This window comes from Scatophagus argus, chromosome 22 (genome assembly GCF_020382885.2).
Source record: "Scatophagus argus isolate fScaArg1 chromosome 22, fScaArg1.pri, whole genome shotgun sequence".
In the NCBI taxonomy this organism is placed as follows: Eukaryota; Metazoa; Chordata; class Actinopteri; family Scatophagidae; genus Scatophagus; species Scatophagus argus.
Genome location: NC_058514.1, coordinates 9,828,639 through 9,846,698, shown reverse-complemented (window position 1 = coordinate 9,846,698; position 18,060 = coordinate 9,828,639). Strand labels below are relative to the sequence as shown.

At 41.6% G+C, this 18,060-nt stretch overlaps 1 protein-coding gene across 3 annotated transcripts in view; it reads left to right on the top strand.

Annotated features, from left to right (window-relative positions):
• Positions 1 to 18,060, top strand: part of mdfic (MyoD family inhibitor domain containing) — a 112,973-nt gene that overhangs the window by 39,800 nt on the left and 55,113 nt on the right. The gene's annotated exons all lie outside the window — the stretch shown is intronic.

Here is an 18,060-nt window from a genome sequence, read left to right as displayed (position 1 = left end):
AACCTAGGAGCGTTTTCCTTTTGGTCCGACACTTGGTGAGGTTGTCTGACGGTTGTCTGACGTGTGCCAGACGGAGAGCTCCTGACCATCACTGACCACCTTAGAAGAAAGGAGTGCTGATGCAGAGGCCTGATTCTGGTAGAGTTCCTTTAGACTGGACTTCTGCATCATCTGGCAGTCTTTGTTCTCCTTGTGGGAACAGTAACTTCCCAGTAACTGTGATCATTGTGGTCACGGAAAAATTCACTGTGCATGGACCTCCTTCCCGTCCGTGTTTATTTGTGTGTGTGTGCGGATGTCTACATTGATGTGCTTGTGTCCTGGAAAGTAGAAGGGAGCATACCCTATAGAGGAGCTTCACCAACCAGTGGCCCCTATACTCAGCCTCTTGTGTTATGTAACAATGTGGGTTTTTCCCGAACATGTGTTTTATCCTGGAAAAACTATACGAATCCTCTTTTGTGGTGTGTAATTTGTTCTGCAATCCCATATGTCTTCTGTGGTTTTATGGTTTTTGTCACACTGTCTCACATACTGAAGCTTGGATACATTATCAGTGTTTCCCACAGGTTGTCATCCTTGTTCACTCTGGACTTATTGAGGACTTGTTATTGATGTCTCATTTACTGGGTCTACAAACAATTTAATTCCAGGAAATCTGGTTTCTGAAATGGGATAAACTGCTTGGATTCATTTAGCTGACTGTATGTCATGCATCTTCTCTTTGTCAGGCTATGTTGTTAGGTTGTCTTTTCATTCAGAAATGACGCACAAATGTGCTGCACCATCGGGGCAATGATTTCTGGCTATTGTATAGGTCATAAACATACTTGAAGCATTTGGGCAGAATTTAAATTGTAATTGTTTAAAAGCTGCATCAGCGTGAGCACCCAGCATTGTGTTACCAGAAATGCTGAATGTGAGCTCTCGTAATGAGCCATATTCAGGAGAGCAACATGCACTTTGAGATAAAGAGAGCAGCCACTCCACAATCACATTGACTTACAGTAGAAGTCAGCAGTTCAGTTACTTTAGTAAAAACTTTTTTCTCACTGAGATTGGTGGTAGACAAGGTCTTTTCCTGCTTAAAGTGCAAAAACTGTTTACGTAGGAAAAGAGAATGAGGGCAGGGAGAGAAACAGAAAGAGATAGAGAGCAAAAGAAAACATGGCGGGGTCTAGATGTAAAATTGTCCATAACACCTGGGGTCACTCAATGTAGTTATGCACACATAAACATGCTGGCTGTGGGAACTGGCAAACAGCAGCCACATCTGGACCAATTTGCCGTTATGAAGCGGCCTCATTGAGTTCACGGGGCTTACTACTTGTGTTCTTTGACTTTTGGACAGGGTCAAGAGCAAGAACTGGAGTGGTCAATGCTGCTTGCATCATCTGTTCTCTACTTCTTTTGGACTTCAGGTTGAGATAGGAGGATTCAAGGGGCAGTGCAGAAACAAATGAGAGTGATGGCATAGATATACTGTACATTTATCAATAGGTCATCCCTATTCTTTTCTTTCACACCCCAGGGTCCTGTAATTGAAGTTAGAGCAAGTTTAGGATCTGAGATTAGCAATCTTAAGTGTTCAGTCGAGCCCTGCGCTTTCCATCTGCAGCAATCACTGAAACTCTAATATTCTATTTCCACAAAGTAATCACTGAGGAAGTTAGGGGAATCGAACTCATTCCAGCCCATCTGAGTCCACAGATAAATCGATATTCACAGACAGAGCCTAATATTTGGTGTTGGATAAGACTTTTTGTATGATCTCATAAGCAAATGGTGCTGGAAAGGACTTTTGAGGATGGAGGGGAAAGACATTTGAACCCCAAAGGCACAGTCCACAACTGTGAGCCAGGACTTAATTACAATGACCTTACAACAGGGCAGTAGCCTAAAGCCACGCATTCAGGCTAACCGAGCGCCCCCCCCACCAGTGCACAATACACCCCCTGCCGCCATCAGACCTGATAAATGAGTTCTTTTTCTTGATTGCTGCATCAGGGCTGAGAGCAGGAAATGGGCAGAGGGGAAAGGGAAAAGGGAGGGAGTGAAAGAGAGAGGAAGAAAAGAGACCTGGGGAGAAAGAGAAAGTGAAAAGTGGTGTCATGATAAAGGCTGGTGCCATAACTCTGGGCGGCTGCCTCTGATTGTGCTTTCAGTTTGGTCTCTCTGTAAGGCCTGTTTGTCTTTACAATTTGATTTGTTGTCTTTCTGCGTTTTTTTATATATAAATATGCAAGCTTGTATGATAATATGAAAATTGATGTAGTTTTGTAGTTGCAACTGGTGTGAACACACACTTATGAAAGTCTTTTTATATCTTGGTTTGCATTTGGGTGCCGATAAGGTGTAGAAACTTAAACTGGTTGGGTTTTATGTGAACCGACTTAACAGCATGCTGCTAGTTAGCAGGAGCACCAGGATAGCCGATTAGCTCAGAGTGAGCGTTGTGTTAGCACACATAGTTGGCTATGAGTTAGCACACATTGCCAACTATACTACTCTGACTGACGTCCAGAAGAGAAAACTCTCTTAATATGTTAATATGATTTGGTGCAGGTTGTGCTGTCTGTTATGTTACACACAATACTTTCATATGAAACCTCATTTTTATCAGCTACCATTTTCCCTTTTTAAAGTTACTGAAATAAGCTGTTCATACAAATGCAATACTTCCTGTTTCCATTTCAAATGAACATCCTTCTTGCGTTTCAGAGGACAGAAACCCTTGATTTCTGAACAAACATTTCATTGACTTGCTAGGTTCCCATACACACTTGGAAATGCTGCTTCCATATTTTCTCAAGGTGCACGAAGTTAAAGTATTATTTTGATGTTAAACTGAAGACAAAGAAGAAAAACTGGTTTTGACAAGTCAAAACAGTTTTATTATATTGTGCATATTGATGTAATCTCTTGTTCTTCTATCCTTTTTGAAAGGCAGAACTTTAATCTGTAACTTAGTGTTATGCAAGTTGAAGGTATAATGTGGAGTTTTCTTGTAAGCCAACAAAAGTTAGAATTCTGTTCAGTTTCTTAATATATCCTTTATTTCCTCATAAAACCTTTGCTACAGTAGTGTTGTTCTTTTTCGCTGCCTTTGTTTGCGCATTGCTGCATTTCCTCCCGTTTTACTGCCGGCAGTCGTCAATTGGTGGAATAGCTCGAACGTCATGTGATGGGATGTGACTCGTGTTGACTACATGCTTGTGCTGACACACTTGCAAACACATTGTGCAGGGCTGTCAATGGCTTGGTGATCCATGTGCTGAAGAATACTTCTCAAATTGCTTTGGTTAGCCTGAGAAATCCATGTTTGTCAAGTCGCTTTTAGTATAATAAAAGTATTTAATCTTTATCACCTCCTGAAAAGTTGCAAAAGATACATTGCTTTGACTTACGAATAATATGTAAATTGAGCCAATTGTCTCTGTTCATGAGTTGTCTTATGGCCTTGCAGAAAGTTTGTAGGATGATCCTCAAAGTGCCTGATGCTGATGCTCACTCACATACACTGTAATTTACTTGGTTTTTACCAGGGGCTGATTTACTCGCTTTGAGACTCAAGCATACTAAACACACACACACACACACACACACACACACACGTTGACAGACTCCCAACATTTTGCAATTTGCATTCTGCACTCTCTCCATTACTCTCTATTTTTAAGAGTCACTGGCTGCCATGAGTTGAACTTGGTTTTTGATTAAGTGTTTGTAGGTAGCGCCTCGGGCCCCGTCTCACATAGATAAGAAGCAGTAATCCTGGTGTGTGCGTGTGTGTGTGTGTGTGTATGTGTGTGTGTGTTTTGTGTGTTTTCTGGATGATTCTGTGGCTGTCTGCCGTGGGACCAAGGAACAGTTTAAAATTCAAGAATTTAATTTTGCTGTATTTTCCCAGCTGAAAATGAAGTGTCATTAACTTCCTGTCCCTGCTTTTATTTTTTGAATGAGGTTTTAAATGAGCCCCTTTTCTCTTAAGTCGATTACATGTCAGATTTCTAATGACAAAACAAATCACAAATTCTGCACAAGCACTTAATCGCATTCATCATCTCTATTTAAGATCAAAACATCTGATGAGTAGATTATTTTTCCTTCTTCTCTGAAGAGGATCTCTTTTTCCCCCCCAAAAAAACCCTTTTAGGAAGTGTTCCCATGTTTGACAGCATGCCAGTCTTCACAAAGGAGAAATGCTGAGTTCCATTTAATAGATGTATATTCATTTTCAAATGAGTTGATTAGCCAGCACAATGTCATTGGATTCAGGGGCCCATTACACATTTATGATGGTAAATTACTGAACATTTACAATCCAAATGAAATTTCATGAGGAGGGGATATTGAAAAAATGGATGGAGAGAGACGCTTTGCGTTCATCCCTGTAGCCTTGCCTCATTGCATTTCTCTTCCTCTCCCTCTCTCTCTCTCTCTCTCTCTCTCCCTTCTCTTGTCTCCCCCACTCTCTTTTCCTCTCTCTCTCTCTCTCTCTCTCACACTCACTCTCATCTCTCTCTTTCTCACATATCACATCAGTGCCCCCTGTGGTCCAACTGGGCATCACATAAATGGTCTGTGGCACTATAAGTGAACGGAGCTCTGTCGCTGGCATTTTAGGAAGTGTGTTGTTTTCATGCTGCCATTCAAATAAAATTGGCTTATCTACAGCTAGGCTTGCAGGCAAACATTCAACAATGGTGATTTCCTCTCTAAAAGTGTGGAGATGCCAACAGGGTGCGGTGAGAGGATGGATGTCTGGAGCTGAGCAGGGTTGTTCCCCCCTCTGTCTTCGGTGTAGCGTTACATGTAGGTTCAAACATCCTATAGATCCCTGAGCAAACGCCTCTCCTCTCCAATCAGTGCTTCACACTGTGCAGCCCTGTCACTGCGTCCACATCAATATTTTATTTTGGCAAATTTGCGGTGACATGCATTAGTACAATTAGGGGCAAGTTTTTACTTGGATTGCCATCTTCTACATGGAGGGAAAGTGATAAAGGGAAGCTGAACTCACTCTCTCTCACTTGTTCCCTCACTCTTTCCCTATCCCTCTCACCCTCTCTCTCTCCAGCACGGCTGGTTCGTTCCTCAGCCCTCCACCTCTAAATAATTCATCATCCAATCAATCATTTTCTCTTTGTTTTGGGCCCCAGTGCCTGAGATGAAACGGCCCGCTGCCAAAGCTGCTTTGCCTCATCTGAGGCCTGGAAAACATGATCTGCTGCTGAGATTACAACAATCACACACACACACACACACACACACGCACGCACGCACGCATACACACACACACACACACCAAAGACGCATCCAGCACTGTATTGTTGGTACCACATATTCACTGTTGGGAGTCAGACACATTCATACAGATAGACAGAAACACACACACACACACATGCAGTGAAGAGTTGAGAGGTTTTTACATTTTACTGAAAGTGACAGTAGATTATTTGTCTGAAAAACTAAGCCTTTGTGACCAGAAATCTCCTAATTTTATTTGCATTCTCAAATTTTGGGAAAAGAAATCAGAAACAAAGCAGCTGACAGATTCTGTTCACATCTTCAAATGTATTGTATGCAGGTTGTCAGCTGTCAATTATTATGTGAACAAAAAACTCAAAGAACTGCAATGATAGCATATGATATTATTATATATAACAAAATAACAGAAGCCTACAGTCTCTTTTTTCTCAATTGGTCAAACAGATCTACTGTGTGATCATTTGTGGGTAAAGTTAAGGTTTTCCTATTAAGCTTATTTTCATATAACATAGATGATTTTACTCATTTAAAATCCCCTTTTCTTAATGGCATGCCATTGTAAGGGAGTTCTGTAAGAGAACACAGACTGTGTGTCTGATCTCCCAGCTGTAACACTCGGGTTTGGTTAGCTTATCTAAAGGGCCTGTCTCCGCCTTAAAGCCTGTGTGGAGGCAGCCTTAATAGGGGGAAATGTCTTGGACAAGTGATTTGAAGATATTTTGCTTCATCCCTTTGGAGCGCACTGCAGGTGATGCCACGAATGTCTCCTTCGTTTGATGTCGAACAACACAGATCCGCTATTGAGTGATAGCTTCAAATGCAGAAAGAGTGAGACCCTACGTGCTGCCTCCCCTGCTTGAGCTACATCAGAGAGAACTGACATCTATTATGGTAAAGAAAAGACAAGTGTTTGAAAAAATTCGAGTACGCACATTGCACAAGTGTCAGGATTTTTACAGGGTGCATTTTTTTTTTTGTTCACTCTCTTTTTTGTTAACAAGGTGGTTTTAAGCCAAGCATGTCTATATGAACTCTGTTGGATAGAGCATGAAAGCATGCTGCTAGCCTATCATGGAAATATTTTAGCCCCCTAAAGAAGTCACCGCAAGTCCCTTGTGTCCTTCTAACAAGGCGAGATTAATCCCTGAGACAACTTTGAGCTCCAATTCAAGCAATTTTATCAGCTTGCTCTCCATCCAACTTTTTGCTCACCGAGGCTCCAGCTGTCTTTGTATCTTTACTTTACTTTTCATGAACCTGGCTTTGGGATTTCTGTGACAAATCTTAAAGGAATTTTGTGTCACTGATTATTTTAAATTTCACGACTTAAACTTCAATTCTATCAGAATGTCTAAATTTATTTTGATATACATTTGTAGTTGAACTGAAACTGAGCCTGTGCATTGATTTGCAACTTTCTGCTGACAAAGTGCTCACGATACTAATTCGTGGGTGCCATCATGTGATCTAGAACACAGTGTGAGTTACGAAAAAACTTGTTCAGCAGAAAACTACTTTAATACTGCTGTTGCTGCTGGTCAGCTGATCTTTGACGCATTACATAAAACAGTGCTACAGGAGTGCGATGTAGAAATTCTTACAGTATGTCCTCTTGCAACATTGATCCATAATGTTAAGTTAATAAGGCTCTTTAATTTATTGCAGAAGTGCATCGATAGATACCTCCAGTGGAGTGGTTCAGCTGCTGCTCACCAGAGAGTTGCTATCTGATCACTCCTTGCGTTGAATGTGAACGGAACTTGTAGAAGAAAATGTTCACCCTGCAAGACTAGATCCTGGGGCCTGTTTTAACAACACTGCTGGGACAAACAAACTCCCAGAGCAATCTGTAAAAACTGTCTCATGACAATAAAATAGATGTGCAGCCGTCAGCATTGATAGCCACCTCACTGATTATGAGAGTGTAGTGGAAATGTTTAGGTAAGAAAGCACCCGCCATCATAGAGTAAGTTAATCTGGATGACCGCTTTGATTAAATACCTAAAATGTGAATGTAGAGATGTTTCTTTTACTGTTTAAAAGGGGAAAATACTTACCTTGAAAGCCTGTATAGATACCATTTTTTCCACAGCACATGAAATCTAATAGCCTTGTTGAAATGTGCCGCGGGGGACTCGCATAAACAGTAAACGCATGTCTGAAGTCTGATAAATAGCCGAGGTGGACCGAGAGACATTAACTGTAAGTGTCCTGGGCACTGTAAAAAGACAAACAACTTTATTTATTTATTTATCCAAGCTGTCAGAAACGCATTATCAAGACAGATGCAAGTCCACAGGAGTACATAAAACACTGAGAAGATAAAAAAGGGAGACAAAGTTAAAGAAAGAAGCTATTGGGAGATGGATGAGGAGAGAGAGGGGAAGGGAGGGACGTGGGATGCGAGGAGAGCGAGGCAAAGCAAAGGAGAGGGGGGGGGCGGCAGCAAGTGTCAGGCGGAGAGCTGAAGGATCACCCAGGGCCTTGTAATCATGCCCCGTAGGGCTCAACGTCAAGCAGCTCTAGTGTGAATGAGCGATCACACCTACCTGCCCCCTGTTTGTCCCTCTCTCGCTCTCCCTTTCTCTGTCTTTCTCTCTCTCTCTCTCACACACGCACGTGCACATACACACACACACTCAGTAACACCATGTGCAGCAAGTGCAATATCTGGCCCACTTCATGAAATAAATTGGCCACCTACCAAAGACAGCAAGAGTTAGATTACCTCCGGTGAGAAGTCAGCTATCGCAATTATTGTTACAGAATGTGTCGAGAATCTGTTCAAATATGTCATTCCAAAACACGGCCTCAGCCCGCGTGCCCCTGAATTGTAAGATATTTATTAACAATTACGAATTAATTGAAGAAAATATTTGGTTCAGACATGTCAGTGTAATTTAGGCAGGAAAATGTGATGAGTTCTTGGTTTTTATTAGAATATCATTAACCCTCATGTAATTAACCTCGTTCAAAAATTAACCACGTTATTATCAAACCAAGCAAATAATTGAAGCAGCAGCTTAATTTATAATTTGACAATTTGCTACCACCTTTTTTCTCTCTCTTTCATGTATGCCTTTAATAAAAAAAAAAAAATAGAGAGGAAATAGGGAGAAACATTTAACTGCAGTGACTCTAATGAACATGTAGCATGGCGAAAAGGAGAGGCAGAATTATCTTGCATTAATGGCATCTGTGATCCATCCTTTTAAACTGGACTGTGTTACCCCAGAGGAAGCCCTGGCACACACACGCACACATACACATATACATTCACAGACACACACACACACACACAGTCAAGGGGGGGGGCATGGCCTCCTACTTTCTACAAGGCACAGACAGAAGCCACAAGGGAATGTTATGGAGATCCAGCCCTGGTGGATAACACAACCAATCTTATGTATAGGTTACTCAGACTAAGGTCTGGATGTCAAGGCTCAGCTGAAGAAAAGAGGAAATGAGGTGTAGAGACTGTGAATGTTAGATGGAAAATTTTACATAGAATCTTTTTTTTTTTTTTGGACTGTCCATTGAAACAATGTTGTTACCTACTTGGATATGTCGAATGTGTTGTGGCAGCTCATGCAATGTCTCAGTGTGCGTGTGCGTGCAGTGGTTTTCATTCCAGGCTGTCATGCCAATGTATGTAATGCATAAAATGTGTGGGTTCTGTCATAAATCCCTCTCTTTTAGTGATGTTTATGCCAGCCTCAGTATGAAAATAACTTGCTGTTTTAACTACTGCAGTCTCATATATGAAAAACTCAACTCCTGATTGGATCACCTTAACTTACACTTAAGGAAAGCTGGCAATGCCACAGCCTTGAAATTCTTTGTTAAAAGTTAGTCATGCATTCAAACTCACTTTAATGTTGGAGCAGTAGAAGTATAAAATAGCAGAAAATGGAAACATTCAAGTAACGTACCTTAGTAATTGAGTATATGCACTTTTGATTTCTGGAGGTATTTTCCACCACTGATGTATACTTTGCCGACTTGACCCCAAATTGCTCCCACCTCAGTTTCGAGACATCAAGGAACCTCATCCCTCAGAGAGTGGGAGTGGCTGTCTGCCAAATCTGCCTCATCATTGACCTCAATGGACCGCCACCGCGAGTCTTCGGGACAGACGTTTAACTGCCATACAAAACTCCATGGCTCGCTGCCTATTCAATCACTCATGTGACAGTTAACGGCCCACGGTGGCTAATGATTTTCTGTCATGTACAGGCCACGCTGCGGAACCAGAGGATTAAATATCGGCCGACGATGGACACATCAACCACTACAATGGCCACCGTTCATCAGCAAAGCCTCACCCTCCCTTGCTACACCCCTGAAAGAAAAGTGAAGTATGGGGCCACCTTGTGCCGCTCATGGAGGGCCACTTTGTTATCAGTCCTCTGTCTTCCATACTGTATGCCTCATAGCCTTTGGGAAGTTGTGCCAAGATCTCAAGACTCTTAACACTGGCTGTGAAAATGGAAAGATACTTTCTCTAAGGATGACTTCTGGTTTGGAGAGAAAAGTTGGGAAAACATATGCATCAGGTGGCTAAAAAGTTCTACTCTATTCTCACTACATGAAAACAAGTGTGAACCATCTTCAAAATGTTGGGGTTTGGTCACTCTTTCTGCATTGTTTCTATTCCTTTCCTCCAATTTCTCTTCAAATTTCCCAAGAGAAAATATAAGCTAAACTTTTTTTTTTTTGCTCATGTTGCAGTTGTACCACCTTCTGCAAGGATGTCAGTTGTCTGTGTGTGTACACAGTGATTTTGAAGTTTCAGGCCACAAGCTCTCTTGCTCTGCAGGCCCAACTCGCTTCCCAGAAAGCCCCCTGTTCAGTTCCTGTGTTGTGTCTGAACATGTATCTTGTATTCATCCGGGCTTCTTCCATGGCTCTCCTCTACACATCAACATCGTTTGCTGGACGGGCATCTCTGGCCGGAGTCGTGTGGAAACTTGGGAGTATTTATTATTCAAAGCCCTTGTTCCCTATGCTGTTTTAGTAAGGGGGCGAGCAAAGGTGTGTGTTTTGGTAGAGGGAGATGCCGAGCTGACACAGTGTCACTGACAGGGAGAGTTTCAAAATCCCACAGTCTGGGAAGGCACAGGCAAGATCACACAGGAACACTGCTGTGTGTGTGTTTGTGTGTGCTTGAGCGTGTGGGCATTTTCTGGCAGTTTTACTGTGTGTGTGGGACTGTGATGCACACGCATGCTTTTTGCATGAACTGCCACACGCGTTGAGTGTGAGCTATAGAGTGGCGCGCGTGTTTGTGTGTGTTTCTTTGGGAGGTGAAGGACCGGATGATTGCAGGTTGATTAGATGGTGTAGGCCGTGTGTGTGCGTTGAGGCTTTCACTCACCTGTCATATCGCAGTTTGTTATTACTGGCCTTGGCAGGTTCGTCTTGAGAAAGCAGCTTTTATTGAGCCAGAACTGAAAGTTTATTCACAAAAAATCAATCCCATTGATCTGTTCAACTCATTTGTGGTTTACACCTATCTGTATTTACCCAAAACACTGCATTAAATCAATGAAATTAATCACTCTCTCATGTTGTCCTTTCCTCTCACAACCACACACATACACGCTGACAAACCACACACTCTTTCCCTTTGCAAACAGTCATAATGAACAGCACCAAATGTCTACAGCCTTCAGTCCTCCCTCCATCCCACCAGGCAGGCCAACTTTGCACACTTTACATACAATATTCATGCCATGTCTGAGGATGAGGATTCACGGTCTGGTCATCTGAAAAAAACCCTGGCAATCACTGATTGTCTCTTGTCCTTATGAAAGGGAATAATTCTTTAACATGCGCCAAGACTATTCAAAAACAGCCTTTTTTGATGAGTGACACTTCCCTTCCTCGGGATGCTTTTTATGTGTCGAACTCATTAATAAAGCAGCACCCCGGAGAGCAAGACAGGGGACACATGAAGTGTGTGTGTGTGTGTATAACTTTTGGTGTTTGAATTGTCAGGTGTGATTTGGGGACTCTGATCTTCACACAACAAGGTTCAATCACACCAGTTGTAGTGCTATTTATCGTTTTTCTTCTCTTACAATCTACCGGTTTTCTTTCTGAGCAAAGAGGTGGGCTTCGTTTTTTCTTTTCCTTTTTGTCAAACACTGAATATTAAAAGAGTCAAAAGTAAGAAGTGGAATTCCCTGCAGTGAGGTGCATTACCCGCAAAAGAGTGAGGGGGAGTGAGTATTCAAAATTACTGTAGATGTGCTCTATTAAATATAATTCTGTTCTAATTTTTTTTTTTTCCCTTGAAATGTCACTGTATCCGTTAGCATCTTTTGTTCTGTATTTTTCTGTCAAATAGTCAAACTGCAGCTTGCACTGTGGCTCATTCTATCACAAACACAAAAGAACATCATTGCAAATTTGCTTATCAATGTGTTCTTTCAACATTTGTCTCATTGCTTTGTTATAATTTCCAAGAATCAAATGTGTGTGGTTATATTAAAGCATTTAAATGGTAATCTTCGGCTGCCTTTTGTGTCCGTGTTGCTGCTGTGTGCGTGCTTGCGCGGTAGACTCAGCTGTTCGCTTGTGTTTAGGCTTTTCAGGCGTCTGTATTAAAGCTTAATGCACTTCCATTCTAATAAGACATGGGGGTTTTGATGAATGCAATGAGTGCATGTTTTGAAGAAGTGCAATATGCACGGCAGCATCTTATCTATGTAGTGCAAGAGTGTTTATGAAGCCTTGAGCTACAAGAATGTTTTCTAAGTGAGCTTCCCTCTGCAGAATGCATTTTAAGTGCCTGAGACACACAATACGTATGCACAAATGCGCGCACACCAACTCAGTCACGCAGAGTAATTTAGAACTGTAGGCTTTTAATCAGCATATTAAATGTGTCAACTCATAAAGTAAAATGCTGTAAATGCTTTCAATATTTATGTTTTCGTATTTGTCAACCCACATTTCATAACAAATTCATGAAAAAAGCCTCTCAAACTGCATGCTGGGAGACGGCTTTGTGCACTGCATACATTTTTGAAAAGACATCATCCATTTAGAGCTCATCATAAGAGATTTGCATCCCAAGCCTTTGAAAAATAAAGATAAATATTTTGTATCATGCATTTTTTAAACACCACACCAATAAAACATAATTCATAAGACCGGGCTTATGCTCGGAGTAATTTCTTGTTTTGTGGAAGAGGAAGGCTAATGGACTTTCATGTCACTTTGTTTAGTGAATAATTAACACTTATACAATATGTACAATCAAAGAATTGTATTATTGATTATCACAGTTGTTTTTTTTTTTAAATCCTTCCTCGGCAGCAGCTTGCTGTGAATAAATAACAGGCTGCCTCAGCGGGCAACTGCATGCGGTACACTGGCTCTGTTTAGCGAGTGCTTTTAGAGCCTTCGACACGCACCAGAGGCAACTAGCGCACCTCACTTCATCTGAGGCATGAGTTTGAATATTTGCTTTTCATCCTGTTTTTCAGAATGTAATTCAACAAAAACTAGACCGAGTATGCGATATAGATATAAAACACGACCCTGGTGACGTCTCCATAGAGTATATTCTTATGTTTTGGATCGTTTTGATGTGAAATCAGCATGTTTTGCTGTGATGCAAAAGTTAATGAAATGATGCCAGCATGGGGTGTGAGGAAAAGCCGTAGAAATGAGTGTACATTTCTAGTTTCTAGTTAAGAAACATTTGTTGATGTATTAGATGCTGTTAGCTGGAGCTTTAATGTCTGCTCAGACTAGGGACTGTGTTTGACCAAAGCAGCATTTTCACAGGTGTCTTAAAGATGCCAAGATGTTTACATTTTGCTTTGTGATAAATTATTAACTGTTTGTTGATCTAATTATTTAACAACTTACATAACATATCATGTTAGTTAATGGGCTAAACAATTAATGAATTTATTAGAGGGAGTGATTAACATAGCAGAATACCAAAACATGTTTCCTGAGATCCTTGTGGACAGATTGTGACAGTCGTGGGACTATAATTTATTAATTATAATTATGTAAGTTTCTTTTTCCTCACAAAAGATAAACATGTGACATCAACCATTTGCATATGGCCGTATATGCAAACTGAAGTTGACATCACTCTTACCTGATCTTTTTACTCCCCCCCCCCCCCCCCTGTCTTTTTCCGTCTGTTTGACATGCCATCACCTGCGTCTCATACCCAACATTCCCCAGGTTTTTTATTGGGAAAAGAGGTCATGCTGAGCTGTTGGAAGTGCAACCTCTATCCCAATAAAAACACATTCACAAGCATGTCTAATGGGCACATGGCCCGCAATGCAGAAAACAGCCTTCATGTGATCTGAAGGTTCACACCCACATCTCTGGAGGTCACGGCGTTCAGGAAGGAGGAGCAAAGCAGGTGATTTCTTTCGGTGTCTCACTCTGTTTTTGTCGCTGATAAACAACCACATGGAGGTATCTACATCTCTGCAGCAGTGGTGAAGAAAGTGTTCATATCCTTTACTTAAAAGTACGAGTACCCCTCTTTCGAAATATTCTAAGTGAAAGTCCCTCATTCATACTTAAAGTTTTAAAAGTACTCATATTAACATGAATTATGCTGTAACTAAAACAGTCAAATAATTGCACTGAAGTAAAAATGGAAATATTTGCAATTACTCAAGTACTTGAGTAAATGCAGTTGCATTCTTCCGCTGGCAATACATTTGAGATCCTCTTTACCCAAAGGGTATTTACATTATCAATTAATAGAGTATTTAAGTGCCTGTGTGAAGATGGGTCCTCATGGAATAGCTTCACAGCATGGAGCCACAATTAACTGCATTTTGAGAGGGAGCAGGAAAGGCCCCTGCTTAGAACAAACCTTCATATCCTATTACTACAAGCACAGTCAGATCACATCTGCTTCAAGTTTGAATTCATGTCAAAATCGCTGTGTTTAGGTGGGACTGGAGGAGAAGACCAATAGGCTGCAGTGTTTGTTGTTCCTTTGCCACAGTCCCAGACGGTCTTTTACAGTCCCAGAAAAGCAAAACTGATACAACATCCACTGCAGAGCACATAAGACAATGACGCACTCACTGAACACCAATCTCTATCGCTGAACAGTGCTTTAAATAACTTCTATATGTGCATTTGCCTCTTTTCCTCTTTCAGACTGACAGTTGGCTGTGCCTCTGTGAACACTGCAGTCACCCCAGAAATACTGTGGGCCACATAATACTGCTGCTCTCTCCATTTCATCGGGCATTCATCTGTGAAGTAGATAGAGTTGCCATTAGGAAGGAGACAATGCAGCTGCAGAAACACATATCACTTTTCCTTGATAAGAGGGAGACAAATAGGAGGAATTGTTTGTTGGGAGCCGTGCTCTGCTCCGGCACAGAGAGACTGTGAGGTTCTGTTTCTTCTGCACAGTTAACCTTTTTCATTAAACCGCATTGCATAATTATGGCGAGTCAGCGGCATCTTCATTGTTGTTTAATTAGCCAGCTAATGTTGTTATTCTGTGCTGCAAACCCTTCATTTGTCTTGCTTAAGGAGCCTCTCTCCTTCCATTACCATAGGGAAATTGAGTTTATTTATTGTAAGAAGAGAATATGCAGCGGTTATGTACGCAGGCTATTAAATCTTAATAAGCTCCAATGCCTACTGTTACAATGCATTGACGGCTTGCGAAGCTTTCTTCATTACAGCACCCTCAGAGTATTAGTCATGTACAGTAAGGGGGCTGCAGCATGTAAAATTTGTATTTGTTTTAAATAGGTCTGTCAAACAGAGGCTACAAAGTCCCATAAGCCTCTTGTGGCATTTCATATGTGACTCCACTCAGTGTTGTGAAGGCTGAGCTGCAGCAGCGGGGGTAGACTCCGATGGTGGACCATACGTGAAGTTGCAGACAATTATTGATCCTGACGATATTCTCCAGCACTTAACCTTTACACTAGCTGGACGCGATATGAAGTCCCTTATTGAATGTGTACTTTTATGTTCTTCTCTGGTGACAAGCCTAATCAATAGTCCCCCTCCTCGCTCTCATTAGGGGCAAGGGCTTCCAAGACTATCTTTAGCCTGGAAGTCTATCTTCCCGGGCGGCCCTCGGACCACTTTGGTGGTCTAATTCTTCAAATGCGCTGCCGTCGATGAGTTCACAAAAAACTAAACGGATACGGTCAGACTGTTTTTGGTCAGATACCACAAAACAACTGCCAAACTTTTCTTTGAAGCCAAGGAAGGCTCTTTTTTTTGTACTTATGTAGTTAGAAAGCCACTGAAATACTTTTTCTCTCCTAATCATTTTTTTTCCTCTTATGTAGGCAAGATGCTTCCAGATAAGCACTATTAATCATTCCCCTGCATCTGTTCATCCTTGTACACTTTCACCTGAAAAGTCTTTGCACTCGGAAAATAACGCTTCTCCTCGCAATTGCTTGACACATTATCTCATTAAAATGTACAAAGAAAACTCCTTCTCTTTATCTCTGATAATCTAATTAGCATCAGCCAGATGGTTTAATAAGGGATATCGGCGCCGTTTAGCCTCCCAAACGGCCCGCTGGAGGAGAACAGTGGAGGAGGCTCCTCTCCACTCTCCTCTTCACTCTGAATAGCTCTCCAGGGTTCACATTATTGCTTCCTCTGCCTGAGGCGAACCACTCCAACTCAGGAGTTTAGGGAGGATGAATGCATCCAGGAGAGAGACATGCTCAAAGTGAATCAAATAGGCAGAGATGTTGGATACTGCTGGGAATGTTTTAAACCAAATAATGGCAGATAACTGGCTTCACCTTTAGTTCCCCCAAGGAGGGAAAAACATTTCAGATTAGGCTTTAAATCTTTCAGAGATATATCAGACTGTTCAGTGTGTGTGTTTAATTGTTGCTGAGGTAACATCGTACCTAAGATTGTTTCTGCTTAGATAATGTGAATTTTTTAAATCACGAAAGCACAAAAGACTTGCATATTACAGCAGTTTCGGCTAAGTTCTGTCTTCCATCCTGCAATACAAGGAGCTCCGTGGTCCTATAACTTCAAGCTGTTAGGCCTGAAAAGGCACCAGTTCAAATAAAGTCAGGCTATCATATCATTAAGGAGGAAAAAGTTCTGTGTCCAGATTACATTAGAGGAGTCTTAGCCGTCTGGTTTCTCCGGTTCTGACACTTCTCCCTCCGTAATGAGCGGATGCTGCCGCAGCCGAGACATGAATGCTCAAGTGAAGTCCGGCAGACAAGACATCCTCAGCCAGGCCCTGCATTGGCAATCTAGGCAAATACGTCGAGCAGAAAGAGGCTAGCCAGCAAGCCAAGCAGCCCAGACAGTGGAGCCAGTTGCTACAGACCTCAGAGCCGGCAGTGAGAGAGACATGCTCAATTAACTCTCCAACTTCAGCAGGGCTTTTCCTGCTGGCCAGTGGAGAGGAACAATAATGACTGGATTTAGAATAAAAAGATGTGCACATCTACAAAGAAGGGGGTGTGCGCGGGGGAGAAGATGAGATAAGGGGCTCCCATTTAGATTGACGGTTGGAAATTGTGGAAGGTCAGCACGGTCTGTGAAGCGTCACCCAGGCAACTGCTGTGGCAAAAAAAAAAAAAACTACAGTCCAGGCGAGCCTGATCGGGGTGTGAAGCTCTGAAGCTTAGCTCTTTCTCTTTCACTCCTCTCTTGCTTTACTTTTTCTGTATTTCTTCTTGAGACCTCACAAATGGGACCTCCAACATATGTCACAGGATGATAGTAGAAACTTCTTGGTGAGGAGTAAAATAACAGGATTTGTTTTTTTTTTTAACCCGCAGAATATAATGAGTTAGTGAGAGGCATATTGGATGCTTCACTGTGTTGTCTTTTTTCAGATCACACTTGGAACAAAAGTTGCATGTTGTAACTTTGAGGGTTTCATGTAGGCTTGTGGGAAGAAAATGTTGAATCTGGCTTTGCTGACAGTAATGATCTTCATCAATCTGGAAGCTTTTTGATCTCTTCCCAAAACCAGGCCTGTTTTTTTTTTTGGTTTTTTTGTTTTTTTTTCCTCCATGCCACAGACAAGTGTGCCAGGTAATCAGAGAATACTAATGAAGTGGTTTATTATTGAGTTAACCGGGTTTCCAAACTCCAAAGGCCCTGCTTAACAACAGGAAAATAGATTATTTCTCCATCAACAACATTTAGAGGATCATTAGGAGGAGTTCTGCATAAGTGGCCTGAGGTAAAGGATTTTAACAAGCGTCTGAATCTCTGCCTAATCTGCACCGTAGCTGGCATATGCGACCGCCACGTGCTAATTGCACTCAGCTGCAACTGAAACAATATCTAATTGTCAGCTGGATTAATTAGGCACATGTGTGTGCACTGTGCATCCCTAAACAAGGACCCACATAAATATCACCAGGTAGAAGCCAACAGATGGGAATCCTCAAACCTCTTGCATTAGTTCATGGGAAATTAACACAAACGTAAACTGAAAGGCCTTTCTTTTCAGCCATAAAGCACAAAAAAAATCTTTCTTTTTTTTTTTTTGCAGTTATAACGTGATACGCTGAGCTGCAGAAATTAGCGACTTAATGCGGTCGCACTTTTTACTCTGTTTGACTCTGCTTTTGGTATTTTCAGCAGCAGCACCTCTGTGTTTACATACAGTGTTCGACAGTTTAAAGGAATTTGTAGAGTGAAATCCCTCCTCACATCATAACAGTAATTACATCCCTTAGCAATCGACACAACCTTCCAGTCTTTTTTGCACTTCAAGCACTTTTTAAACTGTTTTACAATCAATTAAACCCTGTGGAC